Below are 18424 nucleotides of genomic sequence, written 5' to 3'. Positions count from 1 at the left end.
ATCCACAGCTCCAGAGGTCACTCTAAGGGTCACATGAAAGCAAACATGGAGGCAATGACGAAAAGAGAATGAATTCATTTCTTTATTGTTCTTGTCTAGTGAGAAAAATATAAAATATTCTACAGTCAAAATGTCTGAATACCATAAAGTCAGTCATTTTCCTTATACCGCAGCATTTGAGCGACATTATTCCTTATCACCAGGGCCCTTTGGCCCTTTGATTTTGGATGGAAGTGTGACAAATCAACCAGAATTAATAAAACCAAACGTCTCTATTTATAAACTGTCATTACTTATTGCTTAATAAACACATGCTCCTTCTTCCATGAAATAAATATAACAAGATGTATTCAACAATGGTTGCAAATGAACCATAAAAATAACATACAATAAACTGCATTAAATAAAATAAACAGTTTAATATAATACACATATTCTGCCACCAACTGGTGGAGATGTGAACACGTTTACTCTGCCTCTCATTGGACTGTCTGCGCTCACTCAAGCAGAAAATAAATAAATATCAGAGCCAAGAGCAATGAGTGTATGACGATAAACCACTTTGATTGAACTATATTTTTAGCTATATTATTACCTACATCATCAACTATATTGCGTCAAACAGTGAACCGATATTAATGTGTATTGCTGTGTACATGGATGAATGAAAATACATCTGCATCACTGTAAAACAATTCAAGGGGTTTCAACTTAAAAACATAAGTTCAAAAGCTTCCTTGCACTTTTGAGTAGAATCAAATTGGATTTACAATTTGGTGCACTTCATAATGTGTTTAACTCAGCTCTGGACTGCTTTCTAAGTCCACATGACTGTATAGTACATGTTTATTCAACTTAGCAACGTATGTTTAAAAGAAACTTAACTTATTATCATGCATTGTGTTCACTTGTCCAAAGCAGTACTTTCAACTTAGCAACACAAGTATAAACGATGTAGAACTTATTATCATGCTTTGTGTTAACTAGGTCTAATTATTTCAACTAGCTTATTTTAGTTAAAATTACTTTCCTAGTTAACTTAACTTAAAAGTATCCATTGTTTTAAATGACAAATTATAGTTATGAGAAACACCACGAGTTGTTGTAAAAATCATATTTATTTCTCACATTAAAATAAATAGTTTTCACATTATAACATGCAGATATCTAACAACTTCTATACTGTATTTAAACAAAATATTTAGTGGAGTTAAACAGAATATTCACAAAATGTTCAGACAGAAAAACCTTACAAGTAAATGTAAAATGGACTTCAATTTACAAATAATGAGCAACTTTATACATCTTTCTTGAGGCAGTTCAAAATGTCTTTAGTGTCTGCAGCTTTGTAGACCTCTGGCACCCTTGGGAGCAGGTCATCATGCGTCCAGCTGGCCTCGTAACTGCTTCAGATCATGGACCAGAGAGCAGAAACGGTCCGCCGTTCTCACATCGACGCACATGGATTTTGCTGTCTGCCTTCCTAGAGAAAGAAGTGTTTTCAGAAGGTGCAGAAAAAGTAAACTATGGATGGTGTTACACGCCGACACGGCTCTGGGACATATTGTGCTGTTCACGGTTGCAACAACTCGTGGCGATTGGTGAATGTTTGGTCGGAAGGAGAATGTTTCGACCATCGACCATCTACAAGGCGCCAATGTGGATGTGCTCCCCCGTTTGCGTTGTATGAGAAACCAAAAACAGATGTTGAATCTCGGAAGTGGCTAGCGGCTTTGAAGTTGAAGAATCCGCCCAAAAGACTGTTTGTTTGTTCTTATCACTTCATTGATAAAAAGCCCACAGAGGAAAACCCTTTCCCGGAACTTTGGTTGGGATACGAGCGACCTCCCCAGCAAAAGAGACGTAAACTCGACAGAAACACAAGTGACACGCAACTCGGATCGGAGCTAAAGTTTGCAGCATAAGTTCGACTGTTGATATAACGTTATGTGTCTCTGTCCTGTGTTAGTAGGGTATATACATTTATAGTTGATGCTGTTTGTCTTTTAGAAGTGTGCATCGAGCCGAAGTTTAAAGATGCTGCAACACAATGGGAGGACCTAACAAAAACTGACCACAGCTACGCGGCAAAGTTGGACCACGTGAACAAATCGACGCAGACTGAGGGTCAGACTGTGGCTGATGATATGCTCCTGGATGATGATACCTCGCTGCTGTACACAGGACTGCGTCTATTATATTTTTTTACTTTGGTGAAAACGATGTTGCCATTTAGTAAACCATCATGTAGTATTCCTGTTGTTGACCAAATACTGATGACCCTCATGAAACTGAAACTGAACCTTGTGTTAGGGGATGTGGCAAAGCGCTTTAAACTGTCTAAAGGTGAAGTAAGTAAGGTGATTGCTCACTGGATTGATACATTGGGTGAGCATCTTGAACCCATGGTTGCCTGGCTGCCAAGAAGTGTTATTCGTGCTAACATGCCACCATCCTTTAAAAAGAATCACCCCCAGACCACTTGCATCATCGATTGTGCTGAAACGGCTATTCAGAGAGCTACAAACCTTAACCGATAGTGTAGGAGTGCCACTTTCAGTCATTACAAGGGAACCAATACTGCCAAATATCTTGTTGCTGTGTCACCTCATGGGCTGATAATGTTTATATCAGAGGCCTATGCTGGTAAAAGCAGTGATAAGTTCATCACTATAAACAGTGGGTTTCTGGAGGCCCCAAGGCCTGGTGACAGGGTAATGGCTGGCTGGGGTTTCACGATTCGAGATGTACTACATGAAAGGAAGGTGAAATTAAATATTCCTGCCTTTACCTACAAGCGTGGTCAATTGACCAATGAGCAGGTAACACGCACTAGGCAAGTGGCCAATGTCCGTATACATGTGGAGAGGGCAATCCAACGACTTAAAGTCTTCTAAATTCTGTCCCAAACTGTCCCCATCTCCATGACCCCGAGGTTGGACAAGATTCTTATCATATGTGCTGCTTTAGCAAACATGAGGTCCAGACTCATCCGACTGCCACATGAGGTGTAAGTCCCTATGAAAAGTAAAACCTGGGTTACCTGCAGTTTTTTTTTTATTGTACATATTCCTTTTATATATATATATATATATATATATATATATATATATATATATATATATATATATATATATATATATATATGTATATATATATATATGTAACACTTTATTTTAAGTAAGACTAATAACTGCATTTGAAAGTAACTAGTTATACTTGTGTGCCATTACAAGCTATTTATAAGGCCTATATTGGCTGGATGTTAGAAGAAATCTAAAATTGTTGACAGAACACTACAGCACAATTTTGGAAACTCATTTTCTGTTTATTTGAGAGCGATAAACCTCATGTCGATTAAAGTTTACCATTGACATAAAATGTGACGTCTCCGTGACAACCAATGAATAAGGAATTTGACAAGATTTCTAAAGATGTTAAAACAAATCTAAAATTGTAGAGAGAACACTAGACAACAACTTAAGAAGCTCATTTTTCGCGATGTCGACTTACTATTGACATATCATCTGAAGTCTCCTTAGAGACTAACAGAAATTGCCTCAGCTGACTATATTTCAAGTCATCTTTGGCGGGTATTGGGTTAAAGTTTTCAACCAGCAATAATCACGTCTCAGTAAACTTCATAGACTATGAAATTGCCTCTGCAAAAGGATGCCTATGGCTACAAAAGTATCAACCAGTACCTGGTGTAACACTCCTGAAACAAATGGTGCATTTCTCTAACCTTACAGCATGGAACCACGCCCAGTCCATGTTATGAGAGTTATTGCTGGATATGGCAACAAAGTATCCTTAGTACTATCAACGTTAAGAGCCTACCGTGACAAACAATCAATTTGGAATTTGAGGAGTTTTATAAAGATGTTAGAAGAAATCTAAAATTGTTGACAGAACACTACAGCACAATTTTGGAAACTCATTTTCTGTTTATTTGAGAGCGATAAACCTCATGTCGATTAAAGTTTACCATTGACATAAAATGTGACGTCTCCGTGACAACCAATGAATAAGGAATTTGACAAGATTTCTAAAGATGTTAAAACAAATCTAAAATTGTAGAGAGAACACTAGACAACAACTTAAGAAGCTCATTTTTCGCGATGTCAAATTCAGCTTACTATTGACATATCATCTGAAGTCTCCTTAGAGACTAACAAAAATGGCCTCAGCTGACTATATTTCAAGTCATCTTTGGCGGGTATTGGGTTAAAGTTTTCAACCAGCAATAATCACGTCTCAGTAAACTTCATAGACTATGAAATTGCCTCTGCAAAAGGATGCCTATGGCTACAAAAGTATCAACCAGTACCTGGTGTAACACTCCTGAAACAAATGGTGCATTTCTCTAACCTTACAGCATGGAACCACGCCCAGTCCATGTTATGAGAGTTATTGCTGGATATGGCAACAAAGTATCCTTAGTACTATCAACGTTAAGAGCCTACCGTGACAAACAATCAATTTGGAATTTGAGGAGTTTTATAAAGATGTTAGAAGAAATCTAAAATTGTTGACAGAACACTACAGCACAATTTTGGAAACTCATTTTCTGTTTATTTGAGAGCGATAAACCTCATGTCGATTAAAGTTTACCATTGACATAAAATGCGACGTCTCCGTGACAACCAATGAATAAGGAATTTGACAAGATTTCTAAAGATGTTAAAAAAAATCTAAAATTGTAGAGAGAACACTAGACAACAACTTAAGAAGCTCATTTTTCGCGATGTCGAATTCAGCTTACTATTGACATATCATCTGAAGTCTCCTTAGAGACTAACAAAAATTGCCTCAGCTGACTATATTTCAAGTCATCTTTGGCGGGTATTGGGTTAAAGTTTTCAACCAGCAATAATCACGTCTCAGTAAACTTCATAGACTATGGAATTGCCTCTGCAAAAGGATGCCTATGGCTACAAAAGCATCAACCAGTACCTGGTGTAACACTCCTGAAACAAATGGTGCATTTTTCTAACCTTACAGCATGGAACCACGCCCAGTCCATATTATTGCTGGATATGGCAACAAAGTATCCTTAGTACTATCAACGTTAAGAGCCTACCGTGACAAACAATCAATTTGGAATTTGACAAGATTTCTAAAGATGTTAAAACAAATATAAAATTGTAGAGAGAACACTAGACAACAACTTAAGATCTCATTTTTCGCGATGTCGAATTCAGCTTACTATTGACATATTATCTGAAGTCTCCTTAGAGACTAACAAAAATTGCCTCAGCTGACTATATTTCAAGTCATCTTTGGCGGGTATTGGGTTAAAGTTTTCAACCAGCAATAATCACGTCTCAGTAAACTTCATAGACTATGAAATTGCCTCTGCAAAAGGATGCCTATGGCTACAAAAGTATCAACCAGTACCTGGTGTAACACTCCTGAAACAAATGGTGCATTTCTCTAACCTTACAGCATGGAACCACGCCCAGTCCATGTTATGAGAGTTATTGCTGGATATGGCAACAAAGTATCCTTAGTACTATCAACGTTAAGAGCCTACCGTGACAAACAATCAATTTGGAATTTGAGGAGTTTTATAAAGATGTTAGAAGAAATCTAAAATTGTTGACAGAACACTACAGCACAATTTTGGAAACTCATTTTCTGTTTATTTGAGAGCGATAAACCTCATGTCGATTAAAGTTTACCATTGACATAAAATGTGACGTCTCCGTGACAACCAATGAATAAGGAATTTGACAAGATTTCTAAAGATGTTAAAACAAATCTAAAATTGTAGAGAGAACACTAGACAACAACTTAAGAAGCTCATTTTTCGCGATGTCGAATTCAGCTTACTATTGACATATCATCTGAAGTCTCCTTAGAGACTAACAAAAATTGCTTCAGCTGACTATATTTCAAGTCATCTTTGGCGGGTATTGGGTTAAAGTTTTCAACCAGCAATAATCACGTCTCAGTAAACTTCATAGACTATGAAATTGCCTCTGCAAAAGGATGCCTATGGCTACAAAAGTATCAACCAGTACCTGGTGTAACACTCCTGAAACAAATGGTGCATTTCTCTAACCTTACAGCATGGAACCACGCCCAGTCCATGTTATGAGAGTTATTGCTGGATATGGCAACAAAGTATCCTTAGTACTATCAACGTTAAGAGCCTACCGTGACAAACAATCAATTTGGAATTTGAGGAGTTTTATAAAGATGTTAGAAGAAATCTAAAATTGTTGACAGAACACTACAGCACAATTTTGGAAACTCATTTTCTGTTTATTTGAGAGCGATAAACCTCATGTCGATTAAAGTTTACCATTGACATAAAATGCGACGTCTCCGTGACAACCAATGAATAAGGAATTTGACAAGATTTCTAAAGATGTTAAAAAAAATCTAAAATTGTAGAGAGAACACTAGACAACAACTTAAGAAGCTCATTTTTCGCGATGTCGAATTCAGCTTACTATTGACATATCATCTGAAGTCTCCTTAGAGACTAACAAAAATTGCCTCAGCTGACTATATTTCAAGTCATCTTTGGCGGGTATTGGGTTAAAGTTTTCAACCAGCAATAATCACGTCTCAGTAAACTTCATAGACTATGAAATTGCCTCTGCAAAAGGATGCCTATGGCTACAAAAGCATCAACCAGTACCTGGTGTAACACTCCTGAAACAAATGGTGCATTTTTCTAACCTTACAGCATGGAACCACGCCCAGTCCATATTATTGCTGGATATGGCAACAAAGTATCCTTAGTACTATCAACGTTAAGAGCCTACCGTGACAAACAATCAATTTGGAATTTGACAAGATTTCTAAAGATGTTAAAACAAATATAAAATTGTAGAGAGAACACTAGACAACAACTTAAGATCTCATTTTTCGCGATGTCGAATTCAGCTTACTATTGACATATTATCTGAAGTCTCCTTAGAGACTAACAAAAATTGCCTCAGCTGACTATATTTCAAGTCATCTTTGGCGGGTATTGGGTTAAAGTTTTCAACCAGCAATAATCACGTCTCAGTAAACTTCATAGACTATGAAATTGCCTCTGCAAAAGGATGCCTATGGCTACAAAAGTATCAACCAGTACCTGGTGTAACACTCCTGAAACAAATGGTGCATTTCTCTAACCTTACAGCATGGAACCACGCCCAGTCCATGTTATGAGAGTTATTGCTGGATATGGCAACAAAGTATCCTTAGTACTATCAACGTTAAGAGCCTACCGTGACAAACAATCAATTTGGAATTTGAGGAGTTTTATAAAGATGTTAGAAGAAATCTAAAATTGTTGACAGAACACTACAGCACAATTTTGGAAACTCATTTTCTGTTTATTTGAGAGCGATAAACCTCATGTCGATTAAAGTTTACCATTGACATAAAATGTGACGTCTCCGTGACAACCAATGAATAAGGAATTTGACAAGATTTCTAAAGATGTTAAAACAAATCTAAAATTGTAGAGAGAACACTAGACAACAACTTAAGAAGCTCATTTTTCGCAATGTCGAATTCAGCTTACTATTGACATATCATCTGAAGTCTCCTTAGAGACTAACAAAAATTGCCTCAGCTGACTATATTTCAAGTCATCTTTGGCGGGTATTGGGTTAAAGTTTTCAACCAGCAATAATCACGTCTCAGTAAACTTCATAGACTATGAAATTGCCTCTGCAAAAGGATGCCAGTACCTGGTGTAACACTCCTGAAACAAATGGTGCATTTCTCTAACCTTACAGCATGGAACCACGCCCAGTCCATGTTATGAGAGTTATTGCTGGATATGGCAACAAAGTATCCTTAGTACTATCAACGTTAAGAGCCTACCGTGACAAACAATCAATTTGGAATTTGAAGAGTTTTCTAAAGATGTTAGAAGAAATCTAAAATTGTTGACAGAACACTACAGCACAATTTTGGAAACTCATTTTCTGTTTATTTGAGAGCGATAAACCTCATGTCGATTAAAGTTTACCATTGACATAAAATGCAACGTCTCCGTGAAAACCAATGAATAAGGAATTTGACAAGATTTCTAAAGATGTTAAAACAAATCTAAAATTGTAGAGAGAACACTAGACAACAACTTAAGAAGCTCATTTTTCGCGATGTCGAATTCAGCTTACTATTGACATATCATCTGAAGTCTCCTTAGAGACTAACAAAAATTGCCTCAGCTGACTATATTTCAAGTCATCTTTGGCGGGTATTGGGTTAAAGTTTTCAACCAGCAATAATCACGTCTCAGTAAACTTCATAGACTATGAAATTGCCTCTGCAAAAGGATGCCTATGGCTACAAAAGTATCAACCAGTACCTGGTGTAACACTCCTGAAACAAATGGTGCATTTCTCTAACCTTACAGCATGGAACCACGCCCTGTCCATGTTATGAGAGTTATTGCTGGATATGGCAACAAAGTATCCTTAGTACTATCAACGTTAAGAGCCTACCGTGACAAACAATCAATTTGGAATTTGAGGAGTTTTATAAAGATGTTAGAAGAAATCTAAAATTGTTGACAGAACACTACAGCACAATTTTGGAAACTCATTTTCTGTTTATTTGAGAGCGATAAACCTCATGTCGATTAAAGTTTACCATTGACATAAAATGCGACGTCTCCGTGACAACCAATGAATAAGGAATTTGACAAGATTTCTAAAGATGTTAAAACAAATCTAAAATTGTAGAGAGAACACTAGACAACAACTTAAGATCTCATTTTTCGCGATGTCGAATTCAGCTTACTATTGACATATCATCTGAAGTCTCCTTAGAGACTAACAAAAATTGCCTCAGCTGACTATATTTCAAGTCATCTTTGGCGGGTATTGGGTTAAAGTTTTCAACCAGCAATAATCACGTCTCAGTAAACTTCATAGACTATGAAATTGCCTCTGCAAAAGGATGCCTATGGCTACAAAAGTATCAACCAGTACCTGGTGTAACACTCCTGAAACAAATGGTGCATTTCTCTAACCTTACAGCATGGAACCACGCCCAGTCCATGTTATGAGAGTTATTGCTGGATATGGCAACAAAGTATCCTTAGTACTATCAACGTTAAGAGCCTACCGTGACAAACAATCAATTTGGAATTTGAGGAGTTTTATAAAGATGTTAGAAGAAATCTAAAATTGTTGACAGAACACTACAGCACAATTTTGGAAACTCATTTTCTGTTTATTTGAGAGCGATAAACCTCATGTCGATTAAAGTTTACCATTGACATAAAATGTGACGTCTCCGTGACAACCAATGAATAAGGAATTTGACAAGATTTCTAAAGATGTTAAAACAAATCTAAAATTGTAGAGAGAACACTAGACAACAACTTAAGAAGCTCATTTTTCGCGATGTCAAATTCAGCTTACTATTGACATATCATCTGAAGTCTCCTTAGAGACTAACAAAAATGGCCTCAGCTGACTATATTTCAAGTCATCTTTGGCGGGTATTGGGTTAAAGTTTTCAACCAGCAATAATCACGTCTCAGTAAACTTCATAGACTATGAAATTGCCTCTGCAAAAGGATGCCTATGGCTACAAAAGTATCAACCAGTACCTGGTGTAACACTCCTGAAACAAATGGTGCATTTCTCTAACCTTACAGCATGGAACCACGCCCAGTCCATGTTATGAGAGTTATTGCTGGATATGGCAACAAAGTATCCTTAGTACTATCAACGTTAAGAGCCTACCGTGACAAACAATCAATTTGGAATTTGAGGAGTTTTATAAAGATGTTAGAAGAAATCTAAAATTGTTGACAGAACACTACAGCACAATTTTGGAAACTCATTTTCTGTTTATTTGAGAGCGATAAACCTCATGTCGATTAAAGTTTACCATTGACATAAAATGCGACGTCTCCGTGACAACCAATGAATAAGGAATTTGACAAGATTTCTAAAGATGTTAAAAAAAATCTAAAATTGTAGAGAGAACACTAGACAACAACTTAAGAAGCTCATTTTTCGCGATGTCGAATTCAGCTTACTATTGACATATCATCTGAAGTCTCCTTAGAGACTAACAAAAATTGCCTCAGCTGACTATATTTCAAGTCATCTTTGGCGGGTATTGGGTTAAAGTTTTCAACCAGCAATAATCACGTCTCAGTAAACTTCATAGACTATGAAATTGCCTCTGCAAAAGGATGCCTATGGCTACAAAAGCATCAACCAGTACCTGGTGTAACACTCCTGAAACAAATGGTGCATTTTTCTAACCTTACAGCATGGAACCACGCCCAGTCCATATTATTGCTGGATATGGCAACAAAGTATCCTTAGTACTATCAACGTTAAGAGCCTACCGTGACAAACAATCAATTTGGAATTTGACAAGATTTCTAAAGATGTTAAAACAAATATAAAATTGTAGAGAGAACACTAGACAACAACTTAAGATCTCATTTTTCGCGATGTCGAATTCAGCTTACTATTGACATATTATCTGAAGTCTCCTTAGAGACTAACAAAAATTGCCTCAGCTGACTATATTTCAAGTCATCTTTGGCGGGTATTGGGTTAAAGTTTTCAACCAGCAATAATCACGTCTCAGTAAACTTCATAGACTATGAAATTGCCTCTGCAAAAGGATGCCTATGGCTACAAAAGTATCAACCAGTACCTGGTGTAACACTCCTGAAACAAATGGTGCATTTCTCTAACCTTACAGCATGGAACCACGCCCAGTCCATGTTATGAGAGTTTTTGCTGGATATGGCAACAAAGTATCCTTAGTACTATCAACGTTAAGAGCCTACCGTGACAAACAATCAATTTGGAATTTGAGGAGTTTTATAAAGATGTTAGAAGAAATCTAAAATTGTTGACAGAACACTACAGCACAATTTTGGAAACTCATTTTCTGTTTATTTGAGAGCGATAAACTTCATGTCGATTAAAGTTTACCATTGACATAAAATGTGACGTCTCCGTGACAACCAATGAATAAGGAATTTGACAAGATTTCTAAAGATGTTAAAACAAATCTAAAATTGTAGAGAGAACACTAGACAACAACTTAAGAAGCTCATTTTTCGCGATGTCGAATTCAGCTTACTATTGACATATCATCTGAAGTCTCCTTAGAGACTAACAAAAATTGCCTCAGCTGACTATATTTCAAGTCATCTTTGGCGGGTATTGGGTTAAAGTTTTCAACCAGCAATAATCACGTCTCAGTAAACTTCATAGACTATGAAATTGCCTCTGCAAAAGGATGCCTATGGCTACAAAAGTATCAACCAGTACCTGGTGTAACACTCCTGAAACAAATGGTGCATTTCTCTAACCTTACAGCATGGAACCACGCCCAGTCCATGTTATGAGAGTTATTGCTGGATATGGCAACAAAGTATCCTTAGTACTATCAACGTTAAGAGCCTACCGTGACAAACAATCAATTTGGAATTTGAGGAGTTTTATAAAGATGTTAGAAGAAATCTAAAATTGTTGACAGAACACTACAGCACAATTTTGGAAACTCATTTTCTGTTTATTTGAGAGCGATAAACCTCATGTCGATTAAAGTTTACCATTGACATAAAATGCGACGTCTCCGTGACAACCAATGAATAAGGAATTTGACAAGATTTCTAAAGATGTTAAAAAAAATCTAAAATTGTAGAGAGAACACTAGACAACAACTTAAGAAGCTCATTTTTCGCGATGTCGAATTCAGCTTACTATTGACATATCATCTGAAGTCTCCTTAGAGACTAACAAAAATTGCCTCAGCTGACTATATTTCAAGTCATCTTTGGCGGGTATTGGGTTAAAGTTTTCAACCAGCAATAATCACGTCTCAGTAAACTTCATAGACTATGAAATTGCCTCTGCAAAAGGATGCCTATGGCTACAAAAGCATCAACCAGTACCTGGTGTAACACTCCTGAAACAAATGGTGCATTTTTCTAACCTTACAGCATGGAACCACGCCCAGTCCATATTATTGCTGGATATGGCAACAAAGTATCCTTAGTACTATCAACGTTAAGAGCCTACCGTGACAAACAATCAATTTGGAATTTGACAAGATTTCTAAAGATGTTAAAACAAATATAAAATTGTAGAGAGAACACTAGACAACAACTTAAGATCTCATTTTTCGCGATGTCGAATTCAGCTTACTATTGACATATTATCTGAAGTCTCCTTAGAGACTAACAAAAATTGCCTCAGCTGACTATATTTCAAGTCATCTTTGGCGGGTATTGGGTTAAAGTTTTCAACCAGCAATAATCACGTCTCAGTAAACTTCATAGACTATGAAATTGCCTCTGCAAAAGGATGCCTATGGCTACAAAAGTATCAACCAGTACCTGGTGTAACACTCCTGAAACAAATGGTGCATTTCTCTAACCTTACAGCATGGAACCACGCCCAGTCCATGTTATGAGAGTTATTGCTGGATATGGCAACAAAGTATCCTTAGTACTATCAACGTTAAGAGCCTACCGTGACAAACAATCAATTTGGAATTTGAGGAGTTTTCTAAAGATGTTAGAAGAAATCTAAAATTGTTGACAGAACACTACAGCACAATTTTGGAAACTCATTTTCTGTTTATTTGAGAGCGATAAACCTCATGTCGATTTAAGTTTACCATTGACATAAAATGCGACGTCTCCGTGACAACCAATGAATAAGGAATTTGACAAGATTTCTAAAGATGTTAAAAAAAATCTAAAATTGTAGAGAGAACACTAGACAACAACTTAAGAAGCTCATTTTTCGCGATGTCGAATTCAGCTTACTATTGACATATCATCTGAAGTCTCCTTAGAGACTAACAAAAATTGCCTCAGCTGACTATATTTCAAGTCATCTTTGGCGGGTATTGGGTTAAAGTTTTCAACCAGCAATAATCACGTCTCAGTAAACTTCATAGACTATGAAATTGCCTCTGCAAAAGGATGCCTATGGCTACAAAAGCATCAACCAGTACCTGGTGTAACACTCCTGAAACAAATGGTGCATTTTTCTAACCTTACAGCATGGAACCACGCCCAGTCCATATTATTGCTGGATATGGCAACAAAGTATCCTTAGTACTATCAACGTTAAGAGCCTACCGTGACAACCAATGAATAAGGAATTTGACAAGATTTCTAAAGATGTTAAAACAAATCTAAAATTGTAGAGAGAACACTAGACAACAACTTAAGAAGCTCATTTTTCGCAATGTCGAATTCAGCTTACTATTGACATATCATCTGAAGTCTCCTTAGAGACTAACAAAAATTGCCTCAGCTGACTATATTTCAAGTCATCTTTGGCGGGTATTGGGTTAAAGTTTTCAACCAGCAATAATCACGTCTCAGTAAACTTCATAGACTATGAAATTGCCTCTGCAAAAGGATGCCTATGGCTACAAAAGTATCAACCAGTACCTGGTGTAACACTCCTGAAACAAATGGTGCATTTCTCTAACCTTACAGCATGGAACCACGCCCAGTCCATGTTATGAGAGTTATTGCTGGATATGGCAACAAAGTATCCTTAGTACTATCAACGTTAAGAGCCTACCGTGACAAACAATCAATTTGGAATTTGAAGAGTTTTCTAAAGATGTTAGAAGAAATCTAAAATTGTTGACAGAACACTACAGCACAATTTTGGAAACTCATTTTCTGTTTATTTGAGAACGATAAACCTCATGTCGATTAAAGTTTACCATTGACATAAAATGTGACGTCTCCGTGACAACCAATGAATAAGGAATTTGACAAGATTTCTAAAGATGTTAAAACAAATCTAAAATTGTAGAGAGAACACTAGACAACAACTTAAGATCTCATTTTTCGCGATGTCGAATTCAGCTTACTATTGACATATCATCTGAAGTCTCCTTAGAGACTAACACAAATTGCCTCAGCTGACTATATTTCAAGTCATCTTTGGCGGGTATTGGGTTAAAGTTTTCAACCAGCAATAATCACGTCTCAGTAAACTTCATAGACTATGAAATTGCCTCTGCAAAAGGATGCCAGTACCTGGTGTAACACTCCTGAAACAAATGGTGCATTTCTCTAACCTTACAGCATGGAACCACGCCCAGTCCATGTTATGAGAGTTATTGCTGGATATGGCAACAAAGTATCCTTAGTACTATCAACGTTAAGAGCCTACCGTGACAAACAATCAATTTGGAATTTGAAGAGTTTTCTAAAGATGTTAGAAGAAATCTAAAATTGTTGACAGAACACTACAGCACAATTTTGGAAACTCATTTTCTGTTTATTTGAGAGCGATAAACCTCATGTCGATTAAAGTTTACCATTGACATAAAATGCAACGTCTCCGTGAAAACCAATGAATAAGGAATTTGACAAGATTTCTAAAGATGTTAAAACAAATCTAAAATTGTAGAGAGAACACTAGACAACAACTTAAGAAGCTCATTTTTCGCGATGTCGAATTCAGCTTACTATTGACATATCATCTGAAGTCTCCTTAGAGACTAACAAAAATTGCCTCAGCTGACTATATTTCAAGTCATCTTTGGCGGGTATTGGGTTAAAGTTTTCAACCAGCAATAATCACGTCTCAGTAAACTTCATAGACTATGAAATTGCCTCTGCAAAAGGATGCCAGTACCTGGTGTAACACTCCTGAAACAAATGGTGCATTTCTCTAACCTTACAGCATGGAACCACGCCCAGTCCATGTTATGAGAGTTATTGCTGGATATGGCAACAAAGTATCCTTAGTACTATCAACGTTAAGAGCCTACCGTGACAAACAATCAATTTGGAATTTGAAGAGTTTTCTAAAGATGTTAGAAGAAATCTAAAATTGTTGACAGAACACTACAGCACAATTTTGGAAACTCATTTTCTGTTTATTTGAGAGCGATAAACCTCATGTCGATTAAAGTTTACCATTGACATAAAATGCAACGTCTCCGTGAAAACCAATGAATAAGGAATTTGACAAGATTTCTAAAGATGTTAAAACAAATCTAAAATTGTAGAGAGAACACTAGACAACAACTTAAGAAGCTCATTTTTCGCGATGTCGAATTCAGCTTACTATTGACATATCATCTGAAGTCTCCTTAGAGACTAACAAAAATTGCCTCAGCTGACTATATTTCAAGTCATCTTTGGCGGGTATTGGGTTAAAGTTTTCAACCAGCAATAATCACGTCTCAGTAAACTTCATAGACTATGAAATTGCCTCTGCAAAAGGATGCCTATGGCTACAAAAGCATCAACCAGTACCTGGTGTAACACTCCTGAAACAAATGGTGCATTTTTCTAACCTTACAGCATGGAACCACGCCCAGTCCATATTATTGCTGGATATGGCAACAAAGTATCCTTAGTACTATCAACGTTAAGAGCCTACCGTGACAAACAATCAATTTGGAATTTGAAGAGTTTTCTAAAGATGTTAGAAGAAATCTAAAATTGTTGACAGAACACTACAGCACAATTTTGGAAACTCATTTTCTGTTTATTTGAGAACGATAAACCTCATGTCGATTAAAGTTTACCATTGACATAAAATGTGACGTCTCCGTGACAACCAATGAATAAGGAATTTGACAAGATTTCTAAAGATGTTAAAACAAATCTAAAATTGTAGAGAGAACACTAGACAACAACTTAAGATCTCATTTTTCGCGATGTCGAATTCAGCTTACTATTGACATATCATCTGAAGTCTCCTTAGAGACTAACAAAAATTGCCTCAGCTGACTATATTTCAAGTCATCTTTGGCGGGTATTGGGTTAAAGTTTTCAACCAGCAATAATCACGTCTCAGTAAACTTCATAGACTATGAAATTGCCTCTGCAAAAGGATGCCAGTACCTGGTGTAACACTCCTGAAACAAATGGTGCATTTCTCTAACCTTACAGCATGGAACCACGCCCAGTCCATGTTATGAGAGTTATTGCTGGATATGGCAACAAAGTATCCTTAGTACTATCAACGTTAAGAGCCTACCGTGACAAACAATCAATTTGGAATTTGAAGAGTTTTCTAAAGATGTTAGAAGAAATCTAAAATTGTTGACAGAACACTACAGCACAATTTTGGAAACTCATTTTCTGTTTATTTGAGAGCGATAAACCTCATGTCGATTAAAGTTTACCATTGACATAAAATGCAACGTCTCCGTGAAAACCAATGAATAAGGAATTTGACAAGATTTCTAAAGATGTTAAAACAAATCTAAAATTGTAGAGAGAACACTAGACAACAACTTAAGAAGCTCATTTTTCGCGATGTTGAATTCAGCTTACTATTGACATATCATCTGAAGTCTCCTTAGAGACTAACAAAAATTGCCTCAGCTGACTATATTTCAAGTCATCTTTGGCGGGTATTGGGTTAAAGTTTTCAACCAGCAATAATCACGTCTCAGTAAACTTCATAGACTATGAAATTGCCTCTGCAAAAGGATGCCTATGGCTACAAAAGTATCAACCAGTACCTGGTGTAACACTCCTGAAACAAATGGTGCATTTCTCTAACCTTACAGCATGGAACCACGCCCTGTCCATGTTATGAGAGTTATTGCTGGATATGGCAACAAAGTATCCTTAGTACTATCAACGTTAAGAGCCTACCGTGACAAACAATCAATTTGGAATTTGAGGAGTTTTATAAAGATGTTAGAAGAAATCTAAAATTGTTGACAGAACACTACAGCACAATTTTGGAAACTCATTTTCTGTTTATTTGAGAGCGATAAACCTCATGTCGATTAAAGTTTACCATTGACATAAAATGCGACGTCTCCGTGACAACCAATGAATAAGGAATTTGACAAGATTTCTAAAGATGTTAAAAAAAATCTAAAATTGTAGAGAGAACACTAGACAACAACTTAAGAAGCTCATTTTTCGCGATGTCGAATTCAGCTTACTATTGACATATCATCTGAAGTCTCCTTAGAGACTAACAAAAATTGCCTCAGCTGACTATATTTCAAGTTATCTTTGGCGGGTATTGGGTTAAAGTTTTCAACCAGCAATAATCACGTCTCAGTAAACTTCATAGACTATGAAATTGCCTCTGCAAAAGGATGCCTATGGCTACAAAAGTATCAACCAGTACCTGGTGTAACACTCCTGAAACAAATGGTGCATTTTTCTAACCTTACAGCATGGAACCACGCCCAGTCCATATTATTGCTGGATATGGCAACAAAGTATCCTTAGTACTATCAACGTTAAGAGCCTACCGTGACAAACAATCAATTTGGAATTTGAAGAGTTTTCTAAAGATGTTAGAAGAAATCTAAAATTGTTGACAGAACACTACAGCACAATTTTGGAAACTCATTTTCTGTTTATTTGAGAGCGATAAACCTCATGTCGATTAAAGTTTACCATTGACATAAAATGTGACGTCTCCGTGACAACCAATGAATAAGGAATTTGACAAGATTTCTAAAGATGTTAAAACAAATCTAAAATTGTAGAGAGAACACTAGACAACAACTTAAGATCTCATTTTTCGCGATGTCGAATTCAGCTTACTATTGACATATCATCTGAAGTCTCCTTAGAGACTAACAAAAATTGCCTCAGCTGACTATATTTCAAGTCATCTTTGGCGGGTATTGGGTTAAAGTTTTCAACCAGCAATAATCACGTCTCAGTAAACTTCATAGACTATGAAATTGCCTCTGCAAAAGGATGCCTATGGCTACAAAAGTATCAACCAGTACCTGGTGTAACACTCCTGAAACAAATGGTGCATTTCTCTAACCTTACAGCATGGAACCACGCCCAGTCCATGTTATGAGAGTTATTGCTGGATATGGCAACAAAGTATCCTTAGTACTATCAACGTTAAGAGCCTACCGTGACAAACAATCAATTTGGAATTTGAGGAGTTTTATAAAGATGTTAGAAGAAATCTAAAATTGTTGACAGAACACTACAGCACAATTTTGGAAACTCATTTTCTGTTTATTTGAGAGCGATAAACCTCATGTCGATTAAAGTTTACCATTGACATAAAATGCGACGTCTCCGTGACAACCAATGAATAAGGAATTTGACAAGATTTCTAAAGATGTTAAAACAAATCTAAAATTGTAGAGAGAACACTAGACAACAACTTAAGAAGCTCATTTTTCGCGATGTCGAATTCAGCTTACTATTGACATATCATCTGAAGTCTCCTTAGAGACTAACAAAAATTGCCTCAGCTGACTATATTTCAAGTCATCTTTGGCGGGTATTGGGTTAAAGTTTTCAACCAGCAATAATCACGTCTCAGTAAACTTCATAGACTATGAAATTGCCTCTGCAAAAGGATGCCTATGGCTACAAAAGTATCAACCAGTACCTGGTGTAACACTCCTGAAACAAATGGTGCATTTCTCTAACCTTACAGCATGGAACCACGCCCAGTCCATGTTATGAGAGTTATTGCTG

General features: G+C 36.6%; 26 non-coding genes across 26 annotated transcripts; all 26 read right to left on the bottom strand.

Moving 5' to 3' along the window:
- Window positions 1–3533: 3533 nt before the first annotated feature.
- On the bottom strand, window positions 3534–3674 carry LOC120813843 (U4 spliceosomal RNA). The gene has a single exon (XR_005711066.2). It is a non-coding gene; the product is annotated as a U4 spliceosomal RNA (small nuclear RNA).
- A 485-nt stretch (window positions 3675–4159) lies between these two features.
- Window positions 4160–4300, bottom strand: LOC120813870 (U4 spliceosomal RNA). The gene has a single exon (XR_005711082.2). It is a non-coding gene; the product is annotated as a U4 spliceosomal RNA (small nuclear RNA).
- Window positions 4301–4785: 485 nt separating this feature from the next.
- On the bottom strand, window positions 4786–4926 carry LOC120813829 (U4 spliceosomal RNA). Its single transcript, XR_005711059.2, has one exon. It is a non-coding gene; the product is annotated as a U4 spliceosomal RNA (small nuclear RNA).
- Window positions 4927–5229: 303 nt separating this feature from the next.
- Window positions 5230–5370, bottom strand: LOC144385572 (U4 spliceosomal RNA). Its single transcript, XR_013451833.1, has one exon. It is a non-coding gene; the product is annotated as a U4 spliceosomal RNA (small nuclear RNA).
- A 485-nt stretch (window positions 5371–5855) lies between these two features.
- Window positions 5856–5996, bottom strand: LOC144385615 (U4 spliceosomal RNA). The gene has a single exon (XR_013451875.1). It is a non-coding gene; the product is annotated as a U4 spliceosomal RNA (small nuclear RNA).
- Window positions 5997–6481: 485 nt separating this feature from the next.
- LOC144385571 (U4 spliceosomal RNA) lies at window positions 6482–6622 on the bottom strand. The gene has a single exon (XR_013451832.1). It is a non-coding gene; the product is annotated as a U4 spliceosomal RNA (small nuclear RNA).
- Window positions 6623–6925: 303 nt separating this feature from the next.
- On the bottom strand, window positions 6926–7066 carry LOC144385570 (U4 spliceosomal RNA). The gene has a single exon (XR_013451831.1). It is a non-coding gene; the product is annotated as a U4 spliceosomal RNA (small nuclear RNA).
- A 485-nt stretch (window positions 7067–7551) lies between these two features.
- Window positions 7552–7692, bottom strand: LOC144385569 (U4 spliceosomal RNA). The gene has a single exon (XR_013451830.1). It is a non-coding gene; the product is annotated as a U4 spliceosomal RNA (small nuclear RNA).
- Window positions 7693–8155: 463 nt separating this feature from the next.
- LOC144385568 (U4 spliceosomal RNA) lies at window positions 8156–8296 on the bottom strand. The gene has a single exon (XR_013451829.1). It is a non-coding gene; the product is annotated as a U4 spliceosomal RNA (small nuclear RNA).
- A 484-nt stretch (window positions 8297–8780) lies between these two features.
- On the bottom strand, window positions 8781–8921 carry LOC144385566 (U4 spliceosomal RNA). The gene has a single exon (XR_013451827.1). It is a non-coding gene; the product is annotated as a U4 spliceosomal RNA (small nuclear RNA).
- Window positions 8922–9406: 485 nt separating this feature from the next.
- LOC144385589 (U4 spliceosomal RNA) lies at window positions 9407–9547 on the bottom strand. The gene has a single exon (XR_013451850.1). It is a non-coding gene; the product is annotated as a U4 spliceosomal RNA (small nuclear RNA).
- Window positions 9548–10032: 485 nt separating this feature from the next.
- On the bottom strand, window positions 10033–10173 carry LOC144385565 (U4 spliceosomal RNA). Its single transcript, XR_013451826.1, has one exon. It is a non-coding gene; the product is annotated as a U4 spliceosomal RNA (small nuclear RNA).
- A 303-nt stretch (window positions 10174–10476) lies between these two features.
- Window positions 10477–10617, bottom strand: LOC144385564 (U4 spliceosomal RNA). The gene has a single exon (XR_013451825.1). It is a non-coding gene; the product is annotated as a U4 spliceosomal RNA (small nuclear RNA).
- A 485-nt stretch (window positions 10618–11102) lies between these two features.
- LOC144385563 (U4 spliceosomal RNA) lies at window positions 11103–11243 on the bottom strand. The gene has a single exon (XR_013451824.1). It is a non-coding gene; the product is annotated as a U4 spliceosomal RNA (small nuclear RNA).
- Window positions 11244–11728: 485 nt separating this feature from the next.
- On the bottom strand, window positions 11729–11869 carry LOC144385562 (U4 spliceosomal RNA). The gene has a single exon (XR_013451823.1). It is a non-coding gene; the product is annotated as a U4 spliceosomal RNA (small nuclear RNA).
- A 303-nt stretch (window positions 11870–12172) lies between these two features.
- On the bottom strand, window positions 12173–12313 carry LOC144385561 (U4 spliceosomal RNA). Its single transcript, XR_013451822.1, has one exon. It is a non-coding gene; the product is annotated as a U4 spliceosomal RNA (small nuclear RNA).
- Window positions 12314–12798: 485 nt separating this feature from the next.
- LOC144385560 (U4 spliceosomal RNA) lies at window positions 12799–12939 on the bottom strand. Its single transcript, XR_013451820.1, has one exon. It is a non-coding gene; the product is annotated as a U4 spliceosomal RNA (small nuclear RNA).
- Window positions 12940–13243: 304 nt separating this feature from the next.
- LOC144385559 (U4 spliceosomal RNA) lies at window positions 13244–13384 on the bottom strand. Its single transcript, XR_013451819.1, has one exon. It is a non-coding gene; the product is annotated as a U4 spliceosomal RNA (small nuclear RNA).
- A 484-nt stretch (window positions 13385–13868) lies between these two features.
- On the bottom strand, window positions 13869–14009 carry LOC144385579 (U4 spliceosomal RNA). Its single transcript, XR_013451840.1, has one exon. It is a non-coding gene; the product is annotated as a U4 spliceosomal RNA (small nuclear RNA).
- A 463-nt stretch (window positions 14010–14472) lies between these two features.
- Window positions 14473–14613, bottom strand: LOC144385558 (U4 spliceosomal RNA). Its single transcript, XR_013451818.1, has one exon. It is a non-coding gene; the product is annotated as a U4 spliceosomal RNA (small nuclear RNA).
- A 463-nt stretch (window positions 14614–15076) lies between these two features.
- LOC144385557 (U4 spliceosomal RNA) lies at window positions 15077–15217 on the bottom strand. Its single transcript, XR_013451817.1, has one exon. It is a non-coding gene; the product is annotated as a U4 spliceosomal RNA (small nuclear RNA).
- Window positions 15218–15692: 475 nt separating this feature from the next.
- On the bottom strand, window positions 15693–15833 carry LOC144385555 (U4 spliceosomal RNA). The gene has a single exon (XR_013451815.1). It is a non-coding gene; the product is annotated as a U4 spliceosomal RNA (small nuclear RNA).
- Window positions 15834–16296: 463 nt separating this feature from the next.
- On the bottom strand, window positions 16297–16437 carry LOC144385554 (U4 spliceosomal RNA). The gene has a single exon (XR_013451814.1). It is a non-coding gene; the product is annotated as a U4 spliceosomal RNA (small nuclear RNA).
- Window positions 16438–16922: 485 nt separating this feature from the next.
- On the bottom strand, window positions 16923–17063 carry LOC144385588 (U4 spliceosomal RNA). Its single transcript, XR_013451849.1, has one exon. It is a non-coding gene; the product is annotated as a U4 spliceosomal RNA (small nuclear RNA).
- A 475-nt stretch (window positions 17064–17538) lies between these two features.
- LOC144385553 (U4 spliceosomal RNA) lies at window positions 17539–17679 on the bottom strand. Its single transcript, XR_013451813.1, has one exon. It is a non-coding gene; the product is annotated as a U4 spliceosomal RNA (small nuclear RNA).
- Window positions 17680–18164: 485 nt separating this feature from the next.
- LOC144385552 (U4 spliceosomal RNA) lies at window positions 18165–18305 on the bottom strand. Its single transcript, XR_013451812.1, has one exon. It is a non-coding gene; the product is annotated as a U4 spliceosomal RNA (small nuclear RNA).
- Between the last annotated feature and the right edge of the window lie 119 nt (window positions 18306–18424).

This window comes from Gasterosteus aculeatus, chromosome 12, assembly GCF_964276395.1.
Source record: "Gasterosteus aculeatus chromosome 12, fGasAcu3.hap1.1, whole genome shotgun sequence".
NCBI classification, from domain to species: Eukaryota; Metazoa; Chordata; class Actinopteri; order Perciformes; family Gasterosteidae; genus Gasterosteus; species Gasterosteus aculeatus.
The sequence above is the reverse complement of the archived record's forward strand: the minus strand, read 5'-3'. Positions and strand labels throughout refer to the sequence as shown.